The sequence below is a fragment of the Athene noctua genome, chromosome 7 (assembly GCF_965140245.1).
Source record: "Athene noctua chromosome 7, bAthNoc1.hap1.1, whole genome shotgun sequence".
NCBI lineage: Eukaryota > Metazoa > Chordata > Aves > Strigiformes > Strigidae > Athene > Athene noctua.
The window spans coordinates 37,257,200-37,280,957 of NC_134043.1; positions in this window are offsets into that span (position 1 = coordinate 37,257,200).

Consider the following 23,758-nt stretch of genomic DNA (forward strand, 5'->3'; position numbering starts at 1 on the left):
ATTCACCATCTGCTTTCACAAAAATGCTTATTTTTAAAATAATGTAAATAACACACATCTTCAGATATTATTCCCTCCCCATTCACCCACTTTCGTTTAAACTGTCAGCGATTTAATTTTTGTCTATTTCTCAATCGAGAAGATTTCTACATTGTAATAACATGCCAGTGGCCTGATAATTATATCAAATTGTGATTTCAGAATAAGTCTGTAGTTACAGCATATTTCTGAAACCCATACCATAGTCTTCAGCCTTAAAGACATGCTGAGGTTACTTAAGTGCTTTTTTTCAAAGTCTATTTGAAAATAAATGCTTTCTTGCAATAATCTATCATATGAACATTTACATGCTTGTATTGTGCTTGTATGTGAGCTATCTTGATAAAGTAGCTAAATATTAAACAATTCCATTAAGATTTTATGTATTTAATGAAATAGGTCTGACTTGCAGCAGGAGCAGCTGAAGATTTGGCTTGTCCTGTGAGGGTAGCACAGAGTTGTTCAAACATTCTGCTGTGGATATTAGTGGAAGCAAAGTCTTTTGACCTTCATCTTTATCTCATTACTGATAGTATCTAGAAAATCTCACCTCTTTTCCACATGTTTGCTAAAGGGTGCTAAACATCGGACCTGCATAATCTGTAAAGAAGCCTTTATATCTTAAGGGATGCTTGTGTGGAAGCAAATAAGGTGCTCAGATTCAGTCTAAGTTGACTATCTAGAGGGAGAAGTCAGTTTTGAGTGAAGTCACGTGCTGAACCTTGTTTTCCATTACTTAATTTTTCTACTAGCCGTAATGTTTTTATCGTGTACATGAATCCAGAAATCATGAATACAAAGTTCAACATTGAAATAGACACAAAAGCATGTGAGATGGGAGGCAGTATGTCTCCTTGGTTTTGATATTTGGCTTGAAATTCTCAACATGTGGAAGAGAGGAAACTTCAAATGCTACTTTGAGTTTGCTAGCATTTTGTCCCCAGCTGCTTTCACTAATGGAAAATTCAGACGTTACAGCTTGAAAGTGGGAAAAGTGGAAGGAATTCACAGTTTTACTCTATACTTCAAAGTGCAGCCCATTATTCTATGGAAAAGGCAATTAAGGATCACCTCATCACTTCATGTAGGCAGTAGCTTAACATCGATCCATTTAATGCTGTGCTATTGAAAATCTGTGATGAAGATAAATTCAAAACAACTACCAAATATTTTATCTCCCGTCACCACAGTACAGGTGTGTAACTTCTGTATTTGATCCACAGTTTTATGGGTTCCTTCCACTTAAGACACTACATGTAGACTAAGAGCAAGGTTTCAGAAAAGGTCTTTAGACTTTCAATGAAGTTGTATGTTGCGGTTGCAGAGAGGAATTTGAATGTGCAAAATAACATGATTCTGTATGTGCCACAGTGCAGAACTGTTTGGGGTTTTTTAAACCGTATCTTCCAAGTTCTAAAGCTTCTAGGGGAAGGTTAAGATGGTATCTGAGCAGATTTGGCCTTCAGGATGAAATGTTTAAAACCAAAACCCAATCAAACAAACAAACAAACAAACAAAAAAACACCAAAGAAAATCAGAAAAAAAAAAGAAAAAAGAAAAAAAAAAAAAAGTAATTTTGTAATGAGTTTCCTGCAACATTGTTTTGTGGAATTACTGTTCAATAATGTCTATTCCTTAAACTCTGCTCAGGGATTAAGTCAATATTAAGGATAAGGTAACTCTTATCAGAGGTAAGATTTTGCATTTAACTCTGGTGGTGAACTCGAGCTTTGAAAAAAAAATTGTTAAATGGCCCTTGACTAAACAAGGCTGATTCAACTGGGTGAAATTTAATTTTTGTGTCAGTTGGCAGAATATCAACAAGCTACAAGCCTTCTCTAATTCAGCAACTTCTGGCAGAGGAGTGTTGCTGAAAAGGAAGGATTAAGTGCTCCAGTCTCTGTATATGGTGCTGAAGGGAAGGGTTTTAAAGCAGTTCAGTAGCATTTGTATAACTGTTCTTGTAGAAGAGGTCTATGGAGAGGTACTGACCCTCTCTCTCCTTGTTAGTGAACGTTGAATTATTCAGGGAAAATATTCTTAGTGAAGAAAAGATAAAATGTCTCAGAAGAGTTTAGTGAGTGGAGGAATGTCCCAATCTGAAAGGAGAGAGTGTGTAATGTTTGTTCCCTGGACATAGCACAGACACATGCTACTTTTCACAGCTAGTCCCACAGGCTGCTCTCTGACTCTGTCAGTGACACAAAGCCACGTACACAGAAAAAAGGTGGAGGCCTATGGCATAAGTGCATTATTTTGCCCAAATTGAAATGGAAGCCTCTCATGCCTGTAGTAGGTATCTTTTTTTTTTCTACAGGTATTAGTTAAAATATATAATGCCAGGCTGCTGTGAGCTCAACACGACTTTGATCGCTTTCTTATTTGTTACTGAAAATATCTGGATTCTAGTATAACTAACATAGGAATTCTGTTTCTCTGCTACCCTTTACTTCTACAGAGGCTCTAAATTATAATAATCTAAAACATATTCCATATATTAAGAACTTTTTCTGTGACAAGTTTAAAATGTGATTTGAAAATGGGATGAAAAAGCAGAGAGGTAATACAAAGTGAATTTAAGGAAAAATAAATAATAAGAAGACTAATTATTTCCCATCTCACCATCCATTTTACTTGCTGCCAGCTTCTTTGTCAGTTTGTCACCACAGATGATGTTTCCTTCTTTTCCATTTACTCACATATTTAAATTGATCAATATTTCTATTGTGCTTGCTGGCATCATCTTATCATTTGTACGCTTCCACAAGTATAAGTTCCATTTCTGTGTATTGATCCTTACTCTGCTCCAAAAGGCAGATATAAGTTGTTCTGTCTGCCAAGGCTGACCTTTGGTGTAGTTTAAATATCATTTCTGAAAACTGATGGCAACATAGGGGAAAAAGAAAGCAGGAGGTGTTTTTACTGTTTGCATGTTTCAAAGAAATGCCAGTGTCCCACTGTGGAAGAGGCAGCATGGTAGAGAAGAGATGGCATAAGCTGTTGTACAAAAAATCCGAGCCTCCCCTCTCTATCATCAGCCTTTGTCTTCAGCATGTAGATGGTATTTATTCTGATCAGAAGTTTCCCATGAGAAAAACCCAACATGCCTGACTAGTCCTGTCAATCCTACTTGTTTTCTTCTCCACCTTCAGTTTTCTAATTTAGACTATTCATTGCTACGGGATTTTTTCCTACTGTGCAATGTAGTGCACTGAAAGTTGTTCACAGACTGTGATACTCAGTTTGTAGTATTTTTTTATTCTTCTCTTCATCTTATATGGCAACCTTTTATCGATTGTAAAGTTTGTTGCACAAAACCCAGTCCTGCTGTGTTAAGTCAATTAATATTTTTGTGGTTGCCTTTGCAAAGTGAGATGAATGACATCACTAGAGATCCTCTTTGGAATATGATTTAAATGTAGATTTAACTTACTTTAATTTATGATCATTGAAACAATTTTAAAAAAATGTTTGATGTGATGCAGTTTTCCTTAAAGATTTCTTTGACTCCAGTGTCCCCTGCAGTTTCTCTACTAACAACATCCAAAAATACCTCAGAAAATGAAGATAAGTGAGATACTTCATATCCATTTTTTGCTTCTTTCGGCAAACATTCACTTAGCTGAGTTAACGAACAGCTCAGCAGCCACACAAGACTTGTTTATGTTGTTATGGGCTGTCTGTGTAACCGCTTCCAGAGCCAACCAAAACCTAAAGAAAAAATTTGCCAAGCTGCAGCTGGAGCACTGAAAACAATCCATGACATTTGGTGAAAGTTTAAATTAACATATGTTATAGCAGGCAACAAGGAAACAGCTGGGAAATATGACAGCTGTTATCCATAAATAATGTTACGTTATCAGCACCTATATTTATATGGAATTTTATTGGGTAAAGATGCAAATAAGTATTTCATTACTTCACAACGTGACTACACTGTAGGAAGAACCCTGGCTATCTACAGTGTACTCCATGTGCTGTACAAACAGCCTCAAGTCCTCCCAAGTTGACATCTGAAAACCCAAAGTTTATGAGCACTAATTGAAGGTCAGCTTTTAAGCAGTGATGTGCTCCCAGAGTTTCAGAAAGATTTCCCCTCTACTGATACAAGAACGTTGAAATTATATTCTTGTTCTCCAGAGTTTACATTGTTGTAGTCGAGATTGGTGTATGGTTGGGGGTTTTTTTGGTAGAACCATCTAAAATTGGGAAGGAGACACCTGTTACTCTTTAGACAGAATATTTTCTAGTTATTGGTGGTTATTTGTGGGTCTTTCTTCCTCCCTGATACAGCAAGATACAAGCTTGGCAATTTACCTCACAGTATCTGTTAAATATATAACAGAAAATTTGGTCCTGACATAATTTTATTAACTGAGCGGGAAAAGAGACTTGTCTGTGCTTCAGAACTCAATCTCTCTGGTTTGTTATTTCAGCTCATCCCTCGACATATCAGTGGCAAGCTTAAATGCACTAAGAAAAGTGAATAGGTCCCCCAACATTGACCCATGACATGCCATTTTGATATGGATTCTCAGTTGCTTGGAGATACTTTGGTTTAGACTCTACTTAAATACATATAGCAGTAACGGTATTAAATAATTATGGTGTAGCATAATATTCCTTGGGACTTATTTTTTAAATCCCGAGATTTTTCTTCTTAGTGTAAATTAAATTAGGTTTTGAAATAAAGGTAGTGGTGGCTACTTAGCTCAAACAGGAGAAACTGGCATCAGGAGTATCAAGAGTTCAAGTTAAAATATTCACAATCTGTTTGATTTAGTACTTGACTGTATTCAAATCTGTCTGCTGATTGCAGACCTGTAATAAAAGAACTTATTGATTATAGATGGTCTGTCTAAAATAATAAGAATGATTACTGACTACAGTTTTACAGTGAACATTAATTTAATACAAAAGTTTGATATTAATTTATTCCAAGTTTTCTAGCTAACATCTGTTCAGTTAAAAACCCAACCTCCTGGGCAACTATATAAATAATAGTTGATCTTTTCCAAAAGTGGTCAGGCCTGTAGAAGCAGTGTGAAGGAAAACTTCTGTTGCATCAGTTGTCCACTGGGTATTTTCCACCAGAGTGTGAAGATAAGTACTGCCTTTATAAATATTTATCCTGGAATTTTAGCATCTAAAGAGAGAGAGTTGACAATTTTGCTTAGGAAAATAGTTTCTTTGTAAAGCTAGATAGGAATTTATAGGTTGCAAATACAAAGGCTCGTATTGGCACATGCTTATGCTGAGGAAAATATTCACTGGGAATATATGGAGCTTAAAAACAAACTAATGAAAAAGGGTCTTTTTATCATCAGCACACTCGACATATTGCTTTTAAATAGCTCTAATACAGATAGATACGTTAAGAGACCTATTTAATTCAGGCACTTTGCCAAGAATAGGCATGATGTTGTTTACAGTTTATTAATACTGAATAAAGTGAAATTATATTCAATTTTAGCATCTGGAGAAAACATGGCTTACTTAAAGGTCAGACAATTGAAAGACTGCCCAGTTTCTACAAAATGCAGAAGCTGAGGGTCTGATCTGGATAACCACAGTAAAAGTATCAGCAGAGGACTGAACTGAAAAGAATCTGATCTGAAATGTTTATCCTCTCTCAAACTGCTGTATCACATTACTTGCAATGCAAATTATTTTATACACTGACTCTCTTTAAACTGAGCAAGGCTATGTGAGAGTAAATGAAAGCTGGAAAAAAATAATTGCAACTTTAAACCAAAAATTGGCATACCTGACCCAAAATTACTTGCAGGCAATTTGCCATGCCTTGTGCTAAGAAAAGTGAAGATCCATTTAAAGTAACCAATTCGTAGCAGCAATGACATAGATTTGCAAAGCTGTACCAAGTTGCTACAGTTACTGGGGAGGAACAAATTGGGTCATTTGTCCTTGAAGAGAGGTTTTTCTACTTGCGATATTTCTTTTCCCTGTTCAGTGAAAACACGTTACCACCTATCCTCATGGTCTTCAGAAGTGCTCTGGAAAAGCTGGCAGTTTGAGTCGATATACCTGGGATACAAAACATTCAGAATAACCTATCACTTCTCCCTTGTCTTTTATTTTTTCCTATAAAAAGTGTCTTGGTGCCCTGGTAGCAAGAAGTGATAAAGTCCAATTAAATAACACCCTCATTTTGTGATAGAGTAGGCTTTCCACACTGTCTTGTCCTAGAGAACCTTAAAAACCCCCAAAACAATAACAAACAAAGGAAAAACAAACAAACAAAACAAAAAAATCCTTCACCTTGGGGATTTTCTATGGAAACTGGGAAGCACAAGAAGACTACACACAACTCTGAGTGTGTCTTAAATAGTTTTCATCTGGGGCGAAAAAGGAATGTTGTTCTAGGAGTGTGGAAGTGAAATCAACGCTGTAACATTTGTAAATATATATGCAATATTAGTAATGCTAGTTTAAGCCCTGGTAATGCAGTTTATTAAAATATTTTTGACAGACTCAAGCTGTCATGTAATTCTCTGTGAGGGCATCTTTGTAATCAAAATAAATTCTCATTTTGCTTAGAAACTAAACTTCTTACTTTCTTTGATTTGAAAACTTGTTGTAATTTCAACTCCCAAGTCAAATGTAGCACTGTTATTCTGAAGTTAAATTTCAGAAGGAGCAAAAGAGAAATAATAGCAATCTAATGATAATTTGTTGAATCAAAGATATGAATTGGCATTCTTGAGGTAGGTCTTCAACTCACCTTGATGCAAAACTCTTCTCGCCCCAGTTATTCTCATATACAGTTTCTCATAGGAACCTGATGGGAAAATGTATCTTTGGTTTCCTGACCCGTGGGACTCATTAATGTCTGCAATTTTGACAAACAACAAATTAATCTGCTGAATTGTGACACATGGCTCACCTCTAAACAAAATAAAACCATGAACTATTCAGCCACAAAAAAATCTTCATTTAACTGTTAAGAACAGTTGAAAGGGAGAGCCTGTAACTGAACATGGAACTTGATCACACAGCTATTGAGATGTGCTCAAAGCTTTCTTTCAACTAAAATAGGCTACAGTGGGCTGTTCTGGGATAAAATTAGCATTGATCTGGTCTGTAGAAAGAGTCATAGGAGCACCTACTAGTAAAGCTGTAGGGTAGTGTTATTTATGTCTGTGCAGCCCCTAAAAATATTTCATTTTACTTTTTTAGAGACTCCAACAGTCTAAAAGTCTCAGTATCACACAAACATTCATAGGTACATCTGCTCTATGAATACCTGTGTAGTCTGCAAACATGGTTGAACACTTTCCATGCACACAGGAGTCTGCACAGTTTCAGTCCTGCCTTAGATTTTTCCCCCACTTAATCTCTACCTTTGTACAATCTGATTTCCAGTGTGGGATAATACCACTGAATTAAACGCCATGTAAAATAATGTACTCCAAAATGGTCTGTATTTATTTTTAAATGAGACGAGATGGTGTATTTTTTCCTGTTCTCTAGAGCAGCAAAAATAATGTAAGCATTTTTGTAATAATTAACCTGACTGGGAATGCAAAGTAGCAAGCATTTATGTATAATCCAAAAGTGGTCTTCTATACAAACAGAAATCAAGGACATAATTTATATATCTAGCAGCACATTATGAAAACTTACTACTCTGAGATCCTCAAGCGTGCCAGAAGAAGCTAAGTCATTATTGCAGTGCAAAAAACTTACTGCAGAAAAGTGTGAAAAGCAGAGAAAACTTTTAGAAAAATACAAAAGAATATCGCTTGCTAAACCTGACCAAATGTGAGTAAATGTGACCTTTTATGTGTTATGCTTTAAGATATTTGACTAGGGATCGGTAATCAGTTTGCAGTAGGAAATGATGAGAATGTGTTTGGTTTCATCATGTGAAACTCCAGAGTGGAAAGCATGTGTGTTTGGTGAAAAAGAGGATGTTACCAGTTAGTGACACTGGTCAGTAGTAAATAACTGCTGAAAGTTGAATGAGAGAAGACCAAGTGAAAGAGCAATAATTGCACAACTGCCAGGAAAAGCCTTCACAATAGGATTAGGAATACAGTTTAGGAAGAACGCAGTCCCTGCTAGTTCAGGCTGGCTATAAAAATCAATTACTAGGTAACATGGTCTTTCTGATGCTCATGGCTTCTGTTTCCTAAAGACAACAGAATGAAGAGCATGAAGATTTAGATGGACTACATTGATGCTTGCAAAGGAAAGCCAGACATGGGCTGGGAAATTAGAGGTCATCTACAACTACTCAACTTTATTAATCAACGATGTCAAGCACTAAGGAAAAAATTTACAGTATAATAATATGGTTGATGGTGAGCATGAAGACCACTTTGGTAATTATAAAACAGTTGGCATATCAATAAATAGGAACAAATGTTGTAACTGAATTTTCTTCTCTCAAAGTAACTGGATGATTAATGGAAATATGTTTTAAAGTTAAAATAAATAACCATAAGAAAATATAACCAATGGAAAACAAAAATATTTATTTTAGAAGAAAATTTAATTGCAGCTGACTACTTAAAGTTTTCTAATAATGTGGGCCCTAAAGTGAAAAGTTTTTCTTGCTGGGCTGTCACCTGTAGGTAGTGAAATCTCTGGTCCGAAGGTTATGATATTTGTAACACACCTAATTCACTGTGCTCATCTCTGCTGTTTTTTTGTTCTTGGGCCTGGCTAGACCATTACATTGTCTACAAAGAGTGTGAGTTTTTCCACAGACTTTAAATAAGACTGACAGACCCAAGAATTCAAGCAGATTAAAAGTCCTTTGTTCTCCTTTACAACTCCTTCACAAATGAGAAACTCATGCAGTACTGCCTTGGATAGACACCTACAACTGTACCCTTAGGATATTAGCTCTCTAGCTTAAATATTTGTAAACAAAAAGTGAAAAACTGCTACTATTCACTCACACATACATACACATTCCAGGGGCAACATACATATTGAATTGAATATCTTAATAAATACTGAGATGTTCTCATAATTGTTTTGCCACAGGTCTGTATCCTTCAAGCAGATTTTTTAAAAATAAGATAACATGATGCCAGTTCTCTATCCATAATTCATTCATCTAAGCATCTATTACCATATGTGGTTCATCTATTTTAACTGTTTAACTAATTAGCTAAATTAGAACAGTATAGGATTCCAGAAGAAGAAACTCCAAATCTGCCAGCTCATCCCATTCTTCCCCTTTCCCCTCCACCGCCCCCCCGGAAAAGAAAAAAAGAAAAAAAAAAAATAAAGAAAAGAGAAAACAATCCCAGATGCACCGTAGGCAAATGGAAGGAGGTGGGAGTGTGGAGGCTGCCCGTGGAACATTACTGGGGATTCCTGATTTACAGCTCTGGTAAACAAGCTCTGGTACATTTACATCAGCTGAGGATCTTACCGCCAAGATTTATGCTTTTCACTTCAGCAAGCTGAAAAATTTCCTCATTTTCTATGTTTTAAACTTTAAGTCAGAAGAGAATGAACATGGAGAATAATGAGAAGAAAAGGAGGCCCCAAAGCAAGAAATTATATTAAGCAGACTATCTAGGAAAGAAAAGCAAAGTATCTGGTATGGTATGTTTTTACTAGCTTGAATTACCCTATGAGTATACAAGAAATAGCCATAACACGATGGGTATCTCACTGAAAAGGTGAAAAATCTTCCCCATCCTGAAGCTTCTTGAGCTTTTTCACTTCTCCAAGGGTATACTGGCATGTATTCTTGGAGGAGCTAAGTTTCCACATGCGTTCACACAGACATGCACAACTCTTGCATTTTTCCTCATAATTATGTCCTTCCAGAGATATTAACACATCTTGATCTTTTCCTAACTCGGGTAGTGTTGCTGCCATGACTTTAGATTTGAGACTTCTCTTTGGGTTTTGATATTTCTTTTCTTAGTGAACAAGCACCATTTGAAATGTTAATAGAGAAGGAGAAGGAGATAGTGTGAGATATCATTTTGTGCAGTGAAACAGATTACAGATCAAGGACTTAGTATGTAAAGCAAGTTTGCTGCTGGCATTTAATATGAATGTCATTATAGATGATGTAAAGATATTCCATGAGTATTAATAATATCCTATTCCTCTGTAGTCATCTACTAGTAAGTCTGCAAACACAAATTTTACACTATTATGTTGGTTACTTTAGTATAGCAGTCTACCTTACCCATACTCTATTTTTTTATAATCCTTTCAAATATTGTGAAACTCTGAATGAAATGCAAAACATTCTGAGAGCATGTCACCTTGCTGAACAAATTTCTCATGTCCTGAGCTGTTTGTGATGAGGATCATACTTGATGTTTTGATGCATAATGAAGTGCTGCATGTATGCTTTGAAGACCAGCGGGGCTGTAGGATGATCCATCATTCACTATCAAGTCAAATGAAAACTTCATCCCATCTCATAGTGGATTTGGTCTTTGTTTACAAAGAGGAAAGAGAACAAGGAGGTCTGGTTTATTTTACTGTGGAAATATCTTCTTAGAAATGTTTTTGCAGAGTGTTGGCCTATTTGGAGGGCACATACATCATGCAGAATCAAACCTTCAGCTTTGAAACGTGGAGAGGGAGGGTAGCCAAGGATTACACAGGAGGTTGTATGAGAAGCTCACTTTGCTGATCTAGTTTTCCAAGGCTGTTAAGTAGTTTGCATTTTTGAAAATCAACAATTACACATATGGATTTTGGAAATTTTTTTAAAGTTATTCTAAATCTACTCTGTGATTTAGTAACAAGTTGTATTGATTTTCAGTGAGTTTCTCAACTGTGGCAAAAATTAGACCAAAGAGAAAAAATAGTATTTCTTCCAACAATAGTTATCCACTATCATGGTCTATTCCATGGTAGTGCATAACTATTTCTTCTCATTTCCTTCTCCCCATTAAGGACAAAATTCCTAGAAGTCAGACTTTGACACTGAATCCTATCTTTAAGGTTTTGTTTCATACAGGGACTACGTTACAGGATGAATTCCAGTGTGTAATATTAAGCTATTGAAAGATTAGCCCAAATGAGTGGAAAACGTAGTGAAGCCTACATGAAGTAAATATAAAAATATGTAACATGTTTTTAATTTTTTTGTTTTGAGGGATGTGTGGCTATAAGACTGCATTGATTCACAACATAACAAGACATTATTTTGCTGCATTTAATCAACTGTGTTATGGTTGAGTAACAGTTATGTTTCTCTCCTCTGCATCTAAAATACTTTTCCATTAAGCAACCCTGATATCAATGCAGAGGAACAGGAATGATTCAAATGAGGTTGAACTATCAAGGCTGACGAATGTCTCACAGAATGAAAGAAGGTGCAGGTGGAGCATGTTTCTCTGAAGCCTGTTTAATGCCAGCACACACAGATCTTAAATGTGAGGATGAACGTAATGCACAGGCAATTCTGATGAGTTGCAGCATCTATGCTTTCTGTGTGAGTGGATGTTTGTTTCTTAGTATATCTGCAGAAAAGCGTGGTTTGTCCCCTGGAACAGAAAGGGACCTTGCCTCTGAGGAAGAGTGAGGGAGGCATGTTGAAGGAAACTATATCAGAGTCTGTCAAACACTGAACATATTCTCTTGTTAAACTGAGCTTATCCCACTGTAGGCTGTGGTGCTAATGGGCCACTAACATGGTGCCAGTGGCATCACTTTTCTACTCAGCAATCCATTCTGTGACTGTCCAACTCATGACCTCAATTAGGCAGACACGGTTTGGTTGGCAGCAAAGGATTTTTTCCACTAGAAAGCTAACGGAATCTCCAATCTGTCTTTTTATGTTTAGCATCCTGAATAAATATTCTCCTTTCTTAGAAATAAATGTTAAAAATAATCTCAGACTCACATCTACTGTGAAGAAAGAGATGAATCCCAGTTTCTCATCATGCCATTAAATTTCAACTGCTACCCATTCCTCCCAGGTGAGTAAATGAAAAATGAAATGAATAAAATTGTGGGTGATCATAATTTGAAATTTGTTTCCTTTTCTACCCATTTTAAGCATGCCATTTTCCCTTTAGCTCTCATCGTCTCTGATTTATTTAATTACTGCACCATTAGTATCCGTTCTTCTTGGTTTCAAAACCCTTTTTGCTTTTTTTTTGTTTTTCAGAACACAATTTCCCATGTCTTGGAATTACCAGATAAAACTGTTGCCAGTAATGATCAGATCACAAGAGCACGGCGACCTGCACGCTCTTTATGATATTGTGCTTGCTATGGCAACTGCTGCTGATGTTTAAGATGTTTATTAATTTTCAGGACTACTTGTCCTTTCCCAGCCACCACGCTTCCGTACTGAAGGCTGTGTAATCAAAAAGGATGTAATGTGTGATACATGGCCCCTAAGCTGTTTTGGGTTCTCTTTGAGGAAAGATTCTTCCTCACAAATGCCATTTCTTTCCTGTGCTCTCCTTCTCCCCAACCTGGATCTGTCCCAGGAGCAGCTTTTTGCATTACACTTGTGAAGAGGTTAAAAAAAGTGCTTCTATTTGTCCTCTGCCCTGGATGAGTTATACTGGAAAACTGTTGGCAGTTGTAGGAAGTCTGTCCCTGTGAATGTTCTGGAGAGAAACAAATCTAAACTGTGGAAAACTGAAGTTGCAATGGACAACATTTGTCTGTACCCTGTAGGAACTACTCACTGAACTAAATTTCAGTCAGGTTGGTATGTGAGCAGCTGTCCATGCTGAAGTGTAGGTTACGAGTTAAGCTTGGTTACACGTATCTTCCGTGTCACAATTTTACCCCCAAGATGAGGACAGAGTTTCTACATAACTTTGCACTGGCTGTCTGTTTATTTTATGTAGAAAAGAAACACAAGAAAGAATTCTGTGCCTATGTTTTAGGTTTAAGCCAAGAAGAAAATAAACTTCAGAACAGGTCAGTTTTGAATTGAGTCAAATAATGTCATTTTTAGAACAGTAACATTCTAGGAAAGGCCAAATCTCAACTCATGCTAACCAATGCATCTCCAACTGCAGAAGAGCAACAGGTAAAGAATGGGGGCAGCTGAAATGCAACATGCCTTCAGGTACTGCGGGTGCATGGACCTTATGCATGGCACACTAGTCTGAAATCATCTTGGCATTGTTGACTTGGCCAGGTGACAAGAAATATGTAGAATAATACTGCCTTCAGCCACATTTACTGTGAGGAAGGACTGAGATTCCCTACTGAAATGATAATAAAGAATTAAAAGGCTGCAAGAACTGACAGCACATTACATAGACCAGCATAAACCGAAGCTGGGTACCTCTGCCTTGTGACAACGACTGTAACAAGAGAGAAAAAAAAAAAATGGTACTACACAGGTTTGTCTTTTGTGTCACTGACTGTAATGAGAATAGGAAACGATGCTAATTTAACCCATTGTTTCTTCTTCTTTGGCAGTATTTCTAGTGGTTCTCTTCAGATGATTTTCTCCACATCTGCCAGTGCCAATCGTCTCCTGTGCTGGGAGAGCTCCTGGAAGTGTACAGACATACTTAAGGAGGATTTTGTATTTAGTACTTTGCTAACATAGGCAACTGACAGATTTGTTAGTAAAAGAATTTTTTGCCATCAGACTGAACAGTAGGATACCTTAATTTACTGAATACGTCAAGTATTATAATTTTATGAGAGCTCTTTCTCCTGATACAAATTCTGACTACATACTTCCCATAAGTGGATTCTTATTGAAGTCCTTCCTGCATGTTACAGTATATTGCAAAGGCAGGTATTCTCCTGTTGTTTCTTTGAAATACTATGACTCACAGCTTTTATTTCAAAGTATTTTCAAGCGGAGCTCATAAAGAGATGAACTAATGTACTGCACTCGATTTTTTTAAAAAGAGTCATTGTTTTGGGAGCAGAACCTGGTTTTAAAAATTGTTCTTCCCATGGATTTGTGCCTTATGTCCCCTAATTGCATCCTATTGCCAGTTACAACCGGTTTCCTCCAATTCTGTCGTTATTCCTTGACAATCTCCTTCTTGCAGCAAGCCTATCTCCATCTAGCATACCCAGTTTATTTGGCTGGACAAATTGCTGCGACTCGTTCAGAGCACACATGTGCTGATTTGCTGGCTCTTATCTCTGAGAATGGGAAAAGATCTTTCCCTCAGCTGAGGCAATAATTTGGATCTCTCTTCAATAGTCAACTGTTTTCATTATATTTGCAGCAGTTTCACACTTCTGAAAGCTATGCCTTTTTAAAAGTGACCAAGAAGTTCAAGGGTTATTAAGGGAGATGGCCATATGGACAGACCACATAGATTTCATCTTATCGGGAAACTGAGAAAATACTGTGACTCCAAATGAATTTGGGGCAGGGGAGAATTGCTAATGTTAATCTAAGAAATTTTTTTGTTGTTTTGATAATCAAATCAGTTTTAGAATTGCGTGTGGACATTGAAATATTTTGTTATTCATTGGTGAGGATAAATATAAAATCTTTTGTTGATGAAAGAACCGTCAAACCCATTAGGAGTGGATAACAATTCAGATTTTTCACCTTGCTTGTATTTATGAACATTAACTAGTGGCTCTTCGATACCCCTATGAAAAGCATGCATAATGTCATTATCTCTGATACAGAGCAAAAACCCCACCCCATAAAAGAAAGGAGAGGATCACTTCTGGAGAAAGGATTAAAATTCCATCATCTGACTGAGTCCATCTCAACTAGTGCTTTGACCACTACAACCTGAGGGATAGCAGATCTCTCTTCTATGTCAGAGAACAATCCTACCCCAAGCTTGCTAAAGATGTCAGAGGAAGATGGTGTGGAATATTATTTTTCCCAATGGTGAAATAATCAGAGAACGGATCTGCTTTACCCTCACAGGGTGCTGTCTTCTGTTGTGTTTCACATGGAGAACATTAGTCCAAAGCCTTGCCCTGCTTTGGCTGTTGCTTGTTAGTTGTTTCTAAGATGTCCCTTGGTTTTCTATTGTTCTCTATATGCTGATGTCTCCAAGCTGTATTTTCTTCAGTTTTGATATGTGTAAACCCTAATTTATTTTCTCTGCATATGTAATTTTAAAGGATTTTTTGTATATGTTTTCTTACTGGTTTTCCTTCCTATCCATATCAGCTGGGTCAACGGAGCATCTTTGCTATAGTTTACTTCTTAACTTGTGTCACTTCAGAAATGTGACAGACACTGTATAGGTTTTTTGCCATATAAAAGTATTGGCATAATAGAATGTATTAAAACCATGTACTGACAGGTTTTATATTCCTAATCGTCTAGCTGGAAAAGAAATATTACTTTCAGGGGAACATACGATAGTTCAATGCTGAGAAACAGGAAACCTTTAACCTTTCTGAAAACCGAAGCAGAGCGATTCACAATGTCACAGTTTAACATAGGACACAGACACTGGTGCTACTTAACCTTCTTGCAAAGCAGTTTCTGGATGTAATTGCCAATATGGACTGATAGGTGAACCCATACAAGAAGGGCATGACACAAAATAAATGTTTCCAACCAGACAAAACAACTGTGAATGCCCCACAATCCCATTAGCTCTACTGATAGCACTCAGAGTCCTTTCAAGAAAAAATGTCTATAGCCACAAAATATTATCAAATGGGATGGATCTTTTTTACTGTATGGAAAAGATGAAGTAACCTTCTGATATACTGTATTAAAAAAAAAAAAAAGTTGAAATTCATAGAGTGAAAAATTATGAGCTTGGGTTTTTATAAGATTTGAAAGGTCAGGAGGGTAAGCAGATGGCTAGCTGTAGAATTTATTGTGCTTTTAGCAATTGTTTTGATGTTCCAGGTGAAACCTTGCAAGCTTATGAGACTGTAAAATTCTACGACCCTGCATTAGAGTGAGGATTATGCTCATAATATGCATGTGATTTTAGAGATCAATTTATCACCCATTTATTATCTGCCAAAAGCTCACGGGATTCAGTGTGATTAATACCTTGAACTAAGATTTTTACTATTCTGCAATAGCATATCCCTTATTTTGACCCTTTTGCATTTGTTTCCTTTAGGAAAATAACACAAATAAGCTTATGATAATGAAGTGATACTCTGGTAATGCTGAGGTGACTTTCCAGCAGCCTTTCAGTACTCAAAAATGACATGATTTTACAAGGCATATAAAAAAAAATTATGTATTCAGTGATGATTATTGCTCACGCTTTCTCACATATGACAAGCTATCCTTAGCAAATTCAATATTATCAGGGTCTCAGTGCAGTACCTTGAGAGAAGGTTAACAACTTCAGTAAAGAAGTGTCAGCACAGGGCTCAAGGTTCACCGGCACCTTATACAGCAGACAACAACAGTGATGCCAAACTGTTACTTCTGTTCTTACAGTAGTCCTGTAAAAAGCAGTTCCCTCTCTTTAGATGCATTTTGTTCCAGTGGGTGACATTTCATGTCTTTTAGACATATTTGTTAAGCAAAGAGATGTCTAACCATGTAAATAGCATCTGAGATGATGCACAGGAATTAAGCAGCTCTTCTGGGCTTGCAGCAATAGCTTCAGTGCAGTTTATATCTGCAAGTCTGTAAAGAAGACCTATTACCCTGCTTATAAATTCAGTCAACATCTTGATTAGTTCCCTTTTTTTGCCAAGATGATCTTTAATTTTTCAAGCAGCAGCTCATTCGAATTGTGGTTACAAAATAGGTAATTTTCTTCATTCCAATCTCATGTTTAGCAAGATTTCTGGTGCTGAGTAGGGGTAGAAGAAGGATTAGGACTCACAGGAGGCCACTGTTCTCCTGAAACTACACAGTCTGTTTTTCAAAAGCTTGGTCTTCTATTCTTGTAAGGTGCAGAAGCTGTATTTAGGTAGATATCCATCCTATTGGGTGGGAAGAAGGACACATGGAAATGGTAAGAGCAATGATTTTGCAAAATTTGTGCTAATTAAATCACTTACTCTACATAAATGTAATTGTTTGTCATGATTTTGAGCATTGATTGTTGAGCTCAGGTTTGGGTAGTGCTGGTGTTATAGTGGTAGGACCCCATTATGTTTTAATGGATAGTGACTTGAAGTTTGTTACCTAAGGTGAATTATCAATAATAATTAGCTTTCTGTTCAAATTCCATTGTTGCGCAGTTTGAAATCAGACAGAGCCCAAGCGCTGGATCTAAATGATTGCTTGTCAAGTAATTCCACCCAGTCTTCCCACCACCACCACCCCTGCCCTCAGTTCAGCACCTCTGTGTTCACTGGAGTTGGTGCATAGTTTCTGCACAAAAATGAGCAGTTAACTAAATGCTAATTAAAAGCAGCATGTTAGTTTACTGTGCTCAGTAGGAGCAGTCACAAAAGAACATAAACCTGAATTAATTTTTTATCCCCCTTTTTTTTTTCCTTAGCAGATCCCAGGAGGGTTGAGGGAAAAGCCTATTAGGATAACTCAAATGAAAATTTGAGATGGGCCTGAGAAGCTTCTGATCCTGTGAAACAGGAGTTAGAGGCTCCCAGTGCCAATGCTCCTCTGCCTGTCAGACTGATATGCCACAACTTCTGAAACCCAAAATCTACAAGATGTCTTTAGTCTCCCATTAGTCCTGGTACCACTGGTTAGCTATGGGCTTGGTCCTGTAAGGTTCGTTGTTGTTATTGAGACCTGAAGCCCTTCAGCAGCTCACAGAGGTGATCACTATCCATATTGATTAATCCCTCCAGGCCTGACCCAAAGTCTCTTGCATTCAATGAGGTTTTACATTTCACTTCAATAGGCTTTAAGATATGGGATAGAAGCAGATAATGAGGGCAAGATGAAAAGTAGATCAGGTAGAGGAGTGTGAAAAGAACCAAAATGTGAGGAGGAGAAGCTCGTCTCGCACACAGAACAAACTTGCTTGGTTTATCATCTTGGGCTGCCTTGTAATACTTGTGGGTACCAGACCCTACAATTAAAGCAAAGAAAAAAAATCTATTGATTATCGTTGGCAGCATTCAAAAATGAATCTGTATGACCCAAGGACAGACCTTCACTGGCTCAGTGGAGCTGTACCCATTTGCATTAGCAAGAAATGTAAATTTATGTAGTCATAGATCTGATTTTGAAAGTTTCCAGCAGCAGAGGAGAGGAAGGATTATCCTGTGCTTTTAAGTACAAAAGAGCTGGTTCTTTTAACTGTTTAGAAAATGTCAAATGTTTGCTGCCTTTCTCTTTTCCAGTGAAGCATTTTAAATGCAAATGCATTCTTGAAGTTGAGTTCGCTAGCCCATGGTAACTGAGGTATGCACATTTGAGATGATCCACCCACCATGTTGTAGTATATGTAGTATGAAACATCCCACTCTGTCGGTCTTTCCTGTCACTGTCTCTTTGTGCCCTTGCTTGGCTGTTCATGTGAGTCAAGTTGTGTGGCCTTCTCAAGGCTTGATGACCACCTCCTGAATTAGCAGAAATCTCACCTCCAGACACACCATCTGAGATCCAGCATACTGTCAGAGGGAAACTTTTTCACCAACCTTCTCTTAACTCCCTACTCGCACTGTTTAATGTATGAGATATCAGTGTGATAGGGTGGAAGAGCCCTCATTTTAAAGGAAACACTGGATCACATAGTGATAACAGCATTTACACATAGGACAGAAAGCAAAAGTTTAGATACTTTTGGCTCAAGCCAGATTCATAACATGCCATATTTGTAGCAGCTCCCAAGGGTGTTTTAACTTGAGGTAGCCTGTAACAGCCACCTCTGGAAGGCTAGAGAATTAAAAATGTGGTGACAGAACATGTTTCAGTGTTCAAGTGGAGGGCTGACAAGAGTGGAAGTCAGCAGAAAATATCCAAGCATAATGCATTACCACACATCTTTCTCTTACCTAACCTTTACATGGTGCTATACCAGTCATTTGTCAGATCATTTGGCTTTCTCTTTCCAGTCTGTTGCTTTCTTCCAGCCCTTAATTTCCTCTGGCTGAGGAGAAAGGGCTGTAACAAGAGGCCAAGATATCTTTGGATTTACCAGTGTCAAGAAGTATTTGTAATCTTTTGACAATCTAACTGTATAAATCTAAGAGATTTGAATTGTTTCAGATGCATGCTGGTTATTTTCTTATAAAGCTTGAGAAAAGTTACCAGGCTGTCATTCTTTGCTTGAAGCTCGTAAGAAGGATAAAGATCTCCAATACTACCAACTAATGGAGTTATTCCCTTGGCTCTGGATTCATTCTTCCAGCTTCAGTGACTCTGTGAATGGGATTATCTTCTAAAAGCTTCTGATCCAGTTTCTTTAGTACTGAAGACTTCTACTGTTCAAAACACCCTCATTTTGCCGATGTAACTGAAATTAAGGATCCCATGATACTCCCATATCCTTTTCAGACAACTTCTCTAACAAAGTACTTTCAAAGTACTTTAACATACTAAGAATGCAACGATTACACTCAATGAAACCACTGACTTGGTTCATTCCTCAATATCTTAGGCTGTGTGTAAGCTATTACTGAATCCATGAAGTATTATTCATTGAATTAATTATTATTGGTTCATCCGTGGCATTTTAACAAATTAAAGAATCGATCCAACCTTAAGAGCAGCTGTTGTATTAGGTTGAAAAAAAAAAAAAAAAAAAAAAACAAAACAAAACAGTGGGCTCTTTCCCATCAGAGAGCACAAATCCCTTCATGATAACTGCAGTTTCTCATTGAATGCCAACAATCTGTAATGATTCAGGACCACATGAACAGAAATGAGTTTACCTGCAAGGTTGTGACAGCGGTTTGAAAAGACATGTCATAAACTTCTGCTCTGAAATAATCAATCACTCTGAACTACAGGTGATTCTACACCACCTATCACGTATTTCCTTTTGGTTAGATGGTCCTGACAAGTAGACAAGCACAGGTCTGACTTCATTGCATGATAATGCTAAGCTTCCTAGGAGATCCCATTATAGATGGAGCTAATTTCCCACCTACTCTTAAAACCTGTTCTAATCTATCTCTTTCAAATACATGCTATAAAGTCACAAATATGGATCTTCAAGAGGTCACTGTCCAATTTTTCTGAAATAAACTCAAAGAAAGGAAGATATCTGTATGGCCTTTATAACATTTATATACTCACTGTGCACAGTAGATCACGGTCCCTATCACTGTCAGAAAATCTCTTCTGCCCCCTTTTTCTCACCAGCCTGGTTTTTTCTCCAAAGCTCTCCAGGAGTCTCAGTGCATGTTCCAGATCCCTGGTGGGGGGAAACTGGCAACTAGAAATGCCTGAAGTGGTTTCAGCTCAGTGGAAATGAAGTGTGAAAACATGAAGCAAGACCATGTTCTTGTTGACGTGAAATGATTTTCTGTATTTGATACAAAGAACATTAGCAACTCACCAGTTATTTTTATGCAAAGCATAAAATGGCTGAAAATTACAAATGCTGTTAACTGGTGCATTCATCTCATGAGGTCTAAAATGTTGTGACTTCTTAATGGCAGCATATACAAATTAACAGACATCTGACATCATAGCACTCAGCAACAGTTCATTTTCATTGCATGTTCAGAGTTTGTGTGGTTTATATGTTAGACTAAAATCAGGAAGATTCCTGAAATTCTGGAATTACTGTCTTTGGCAGACCCTAGATGTAAGATGGCCAAGTACAGATTAGATAACCTGTCTCGGCTCTAACTCCTTGACGTCTTCAGAAGTATTACTAAGTTCTGAGCACCAAGAAGTGTATTAGGGTCATTGAGAAAATACATAAATTAAACTACAAATAATCTTCAGAACTATTATGGTTTCTCATTATGCACAATTTTAGCAGTGTATACTAATTTTAAACTGTTTTAATTTAGAACTGAAGATAAATTTATCTGTGCACTAATGTAGTTCCATCATAAAACCCGATCTGTATCTCTTAAACTTCATTATTTAACCCTTACGTGGTAAATTAATGTTATGAGAAAGCAGGAGCTATGATGCTCATGCTTGCTTCTGAAGCAGGTCTGTGTAGCTCTGTCAGGTCTTCACAAGCAGCAGCAAAGTTTTCAGTCATGTTGTTAAGGTTAACATAAAACAAGTCAGGATCCTATTTGGATCATCTGTAGATCTAGCATTGTAGGTCCCATGCAGTTGTGGACATATAACAAATGGTAAGGCACCTTTTCTGTTTAATAATATGTTTCAAAAGTGCTATGTAACTTCCTAAATAACTCCATGGAAGGCTCTCTGAAGGCTTTAAAAACCCAAAAAGTTCATTCCTTGGACTCTGAAGGAATAAACAGTAAGACTCTTGATTTAAAAATTCAGCGGCTTTGGGATAGTTCAGCTGGGGTTTTTTGAAGTGGAATACCTACTTCAATGCTTTATGAAATATTATAATAAATATCTCAAATATTATGATTAGTATAAAATTCATGCTTCTAAAATTTTCCTGGAACATATTTGACACAAAGTACAGTAACTGCACTAGACTTAAACCCCACAGATTTTACCAAGATTTTACCAAGGCTCAGGATTTTTCCTTGAGCATTGTGTGTATTCTTTTGTGAAGCAATCTTGTTTAGATATATTGTCAAGATCTATATAAAAATGTTCATGGAAAGAAGGGACAGCTAATATTGATGATAAAGGGGGTTTGTATATGTCTCAGTAAAATTACTTGAGACTACCCTCAGGGTGCTTTTTTTTCCCCTCCTGTCGAAAGGATGCACCTTAGAGACTTTCTGATTCTCTTCTGACAAAAGCGCCACAACTACAAACCAGGAAAAAAAATCACAAGATCTTCCAAGATTGCATTAAAATTAGTAACACTTCCCCATAAGTAAAGCATGTAACAGCACATCTGGAGAGTGCAAAGGGGTTTCAGAGACTGTCTAATTGTATCTTGAATGGTCTGATTGATGCTACTTGCAGACATGATGTCAGGGGCTATGAAAGAAGTAATTGCAGAGTTTCTATTTGTCACAATATTCCTTGATGGGATTCCTGATGTTAGTAATTTGTCACAGTGGCTCATTGTCTTGCCGGATGTCAAACAAAATGGAGATGCCAGAGAGCTGATGATTTGCTGTAAGAATGTCAGCATCAGGACTGTGGGAACAGATTTATAATGAATATCGGGGCACCTGCGAAAAGGTAAGTGTTCAGCAGGACTATGGCCATAGGGAGCCGAACCGGGTGGTTCAGGAGAGAATCAGAGGGTGCTGCCATTTTAGCAGTACACTGCAACACCTCTGTTCAGACTTCTATTAGTCCTTGGGATCTCAACTCAAAAGTATTTGAGGATGATGCTTTCTCCAGCTAAACCACACATATTATGAATCTACTCAATATTTGTTAAATGGCAATTCAGGAAGGGTGATTTATAGTCCGTCATAGTGTTTTCCCCTCAGCTTACAAACTGTGGGGAAAGATGTCTATCCCTGAGACACTTCACCACAACACTGTAACATAAAAAAAGCTCTTTCAGCTTCTGACTTTCTATCATGGAGTAAAGCAGATGTAATTACTGATAGGTTTTCCTGCGGCTATGAAGAGGGATGATCTTGGGGCAGGGGGCACTGAGCTAGCCGTCAAAGTGCCTGGGGTGGGTCTTACCTCTGCCACTGAACTCTTTTACAGTTTCTCTCATGTTACCTGGTCTTTACATCTGCTTCAGCCAGGGAGAGATATAGTGGGGACAATAATCTTTTGCTCCCTTATTGTCTTTGTGTAACCAATTTGCACTGAAAACTCTTCAAGGCATAGATAGACCTTACCATACAAATGCATATTGGCTAGTATAGAGGGATCTTAACCTTGATGGGAGGGATCTTAACCTTGATGAAGGTGAGGATTTATTTATACAAATAATAACTCATATTCCTTTGTTTTGGTGATGTCCTGTATGGATTTAAAGGGAAAAAAATATACAGGATAATCTATGAACGGAACTGGAATTGGAATCCTGGCATTTCTCAGAAACTGTTCTGTTAGGTCTATTTTATTGTTATTCCTCAACAGTTCATGCATAAATAAATGATAGGAAGGGTCACTGATCTGCTCTGGAGAAAGACAGCTATGCCTCCTGTCGTATCAGAGCATGGAAAAACAACCTAATGATTAAACATGTCATTGACGGCAAGTTCCAGGCATAAGCTGCTATAATCGCTCTAGGAAAAAAACAACACATAAATGGACATAATAGAGAAAACTGACTGTCAAAGCACATCTTGGTAAAGTGTCTATGCGAGTTTAGGTAGTGAAAATAAGGGCAGAAAGAAAAAAATGCAATGGTAAAAATAAACATGGTGCAAAAAGATCATGTTGTAAGTTGAACAGCATTTTGGCCTCTTGCTGGAATAGTCAGAGGCTGCCAAAATATGGCCAAGGAGCAGGCTAATAGTCAGATAGAAAAGACCACAAAAACAAATGTGTCATGTGGAGACAAAGTTTAAATCACTGTTCTGTGCTGATTCAGTTGTTTCTGACCATAAAAATTAAAGTACAGGAAGAATGAGACTCTGACCTGAAATACAGGTCTTCGTTATTTTTCAGTACACCATCTATAACGTGGATGCTTTTATTCTTAGTGATACATATTTTTATTCTCAGGTTGCACATTAGTCTCTAAGGAGATGTATAGCCCATCTGCTGTGGCTTTCTGCCTGCTGACTGAGCAATTCCACCTGCTCTGTCTTTGCAACTACCACTGCTGCAAAGAGGCTGAGGCAGGAGTTCATAGGGGGAACCCAGTTTAATCTATAGGATGCACCTGCAGGCGGTTTATCTCAGGAGCAT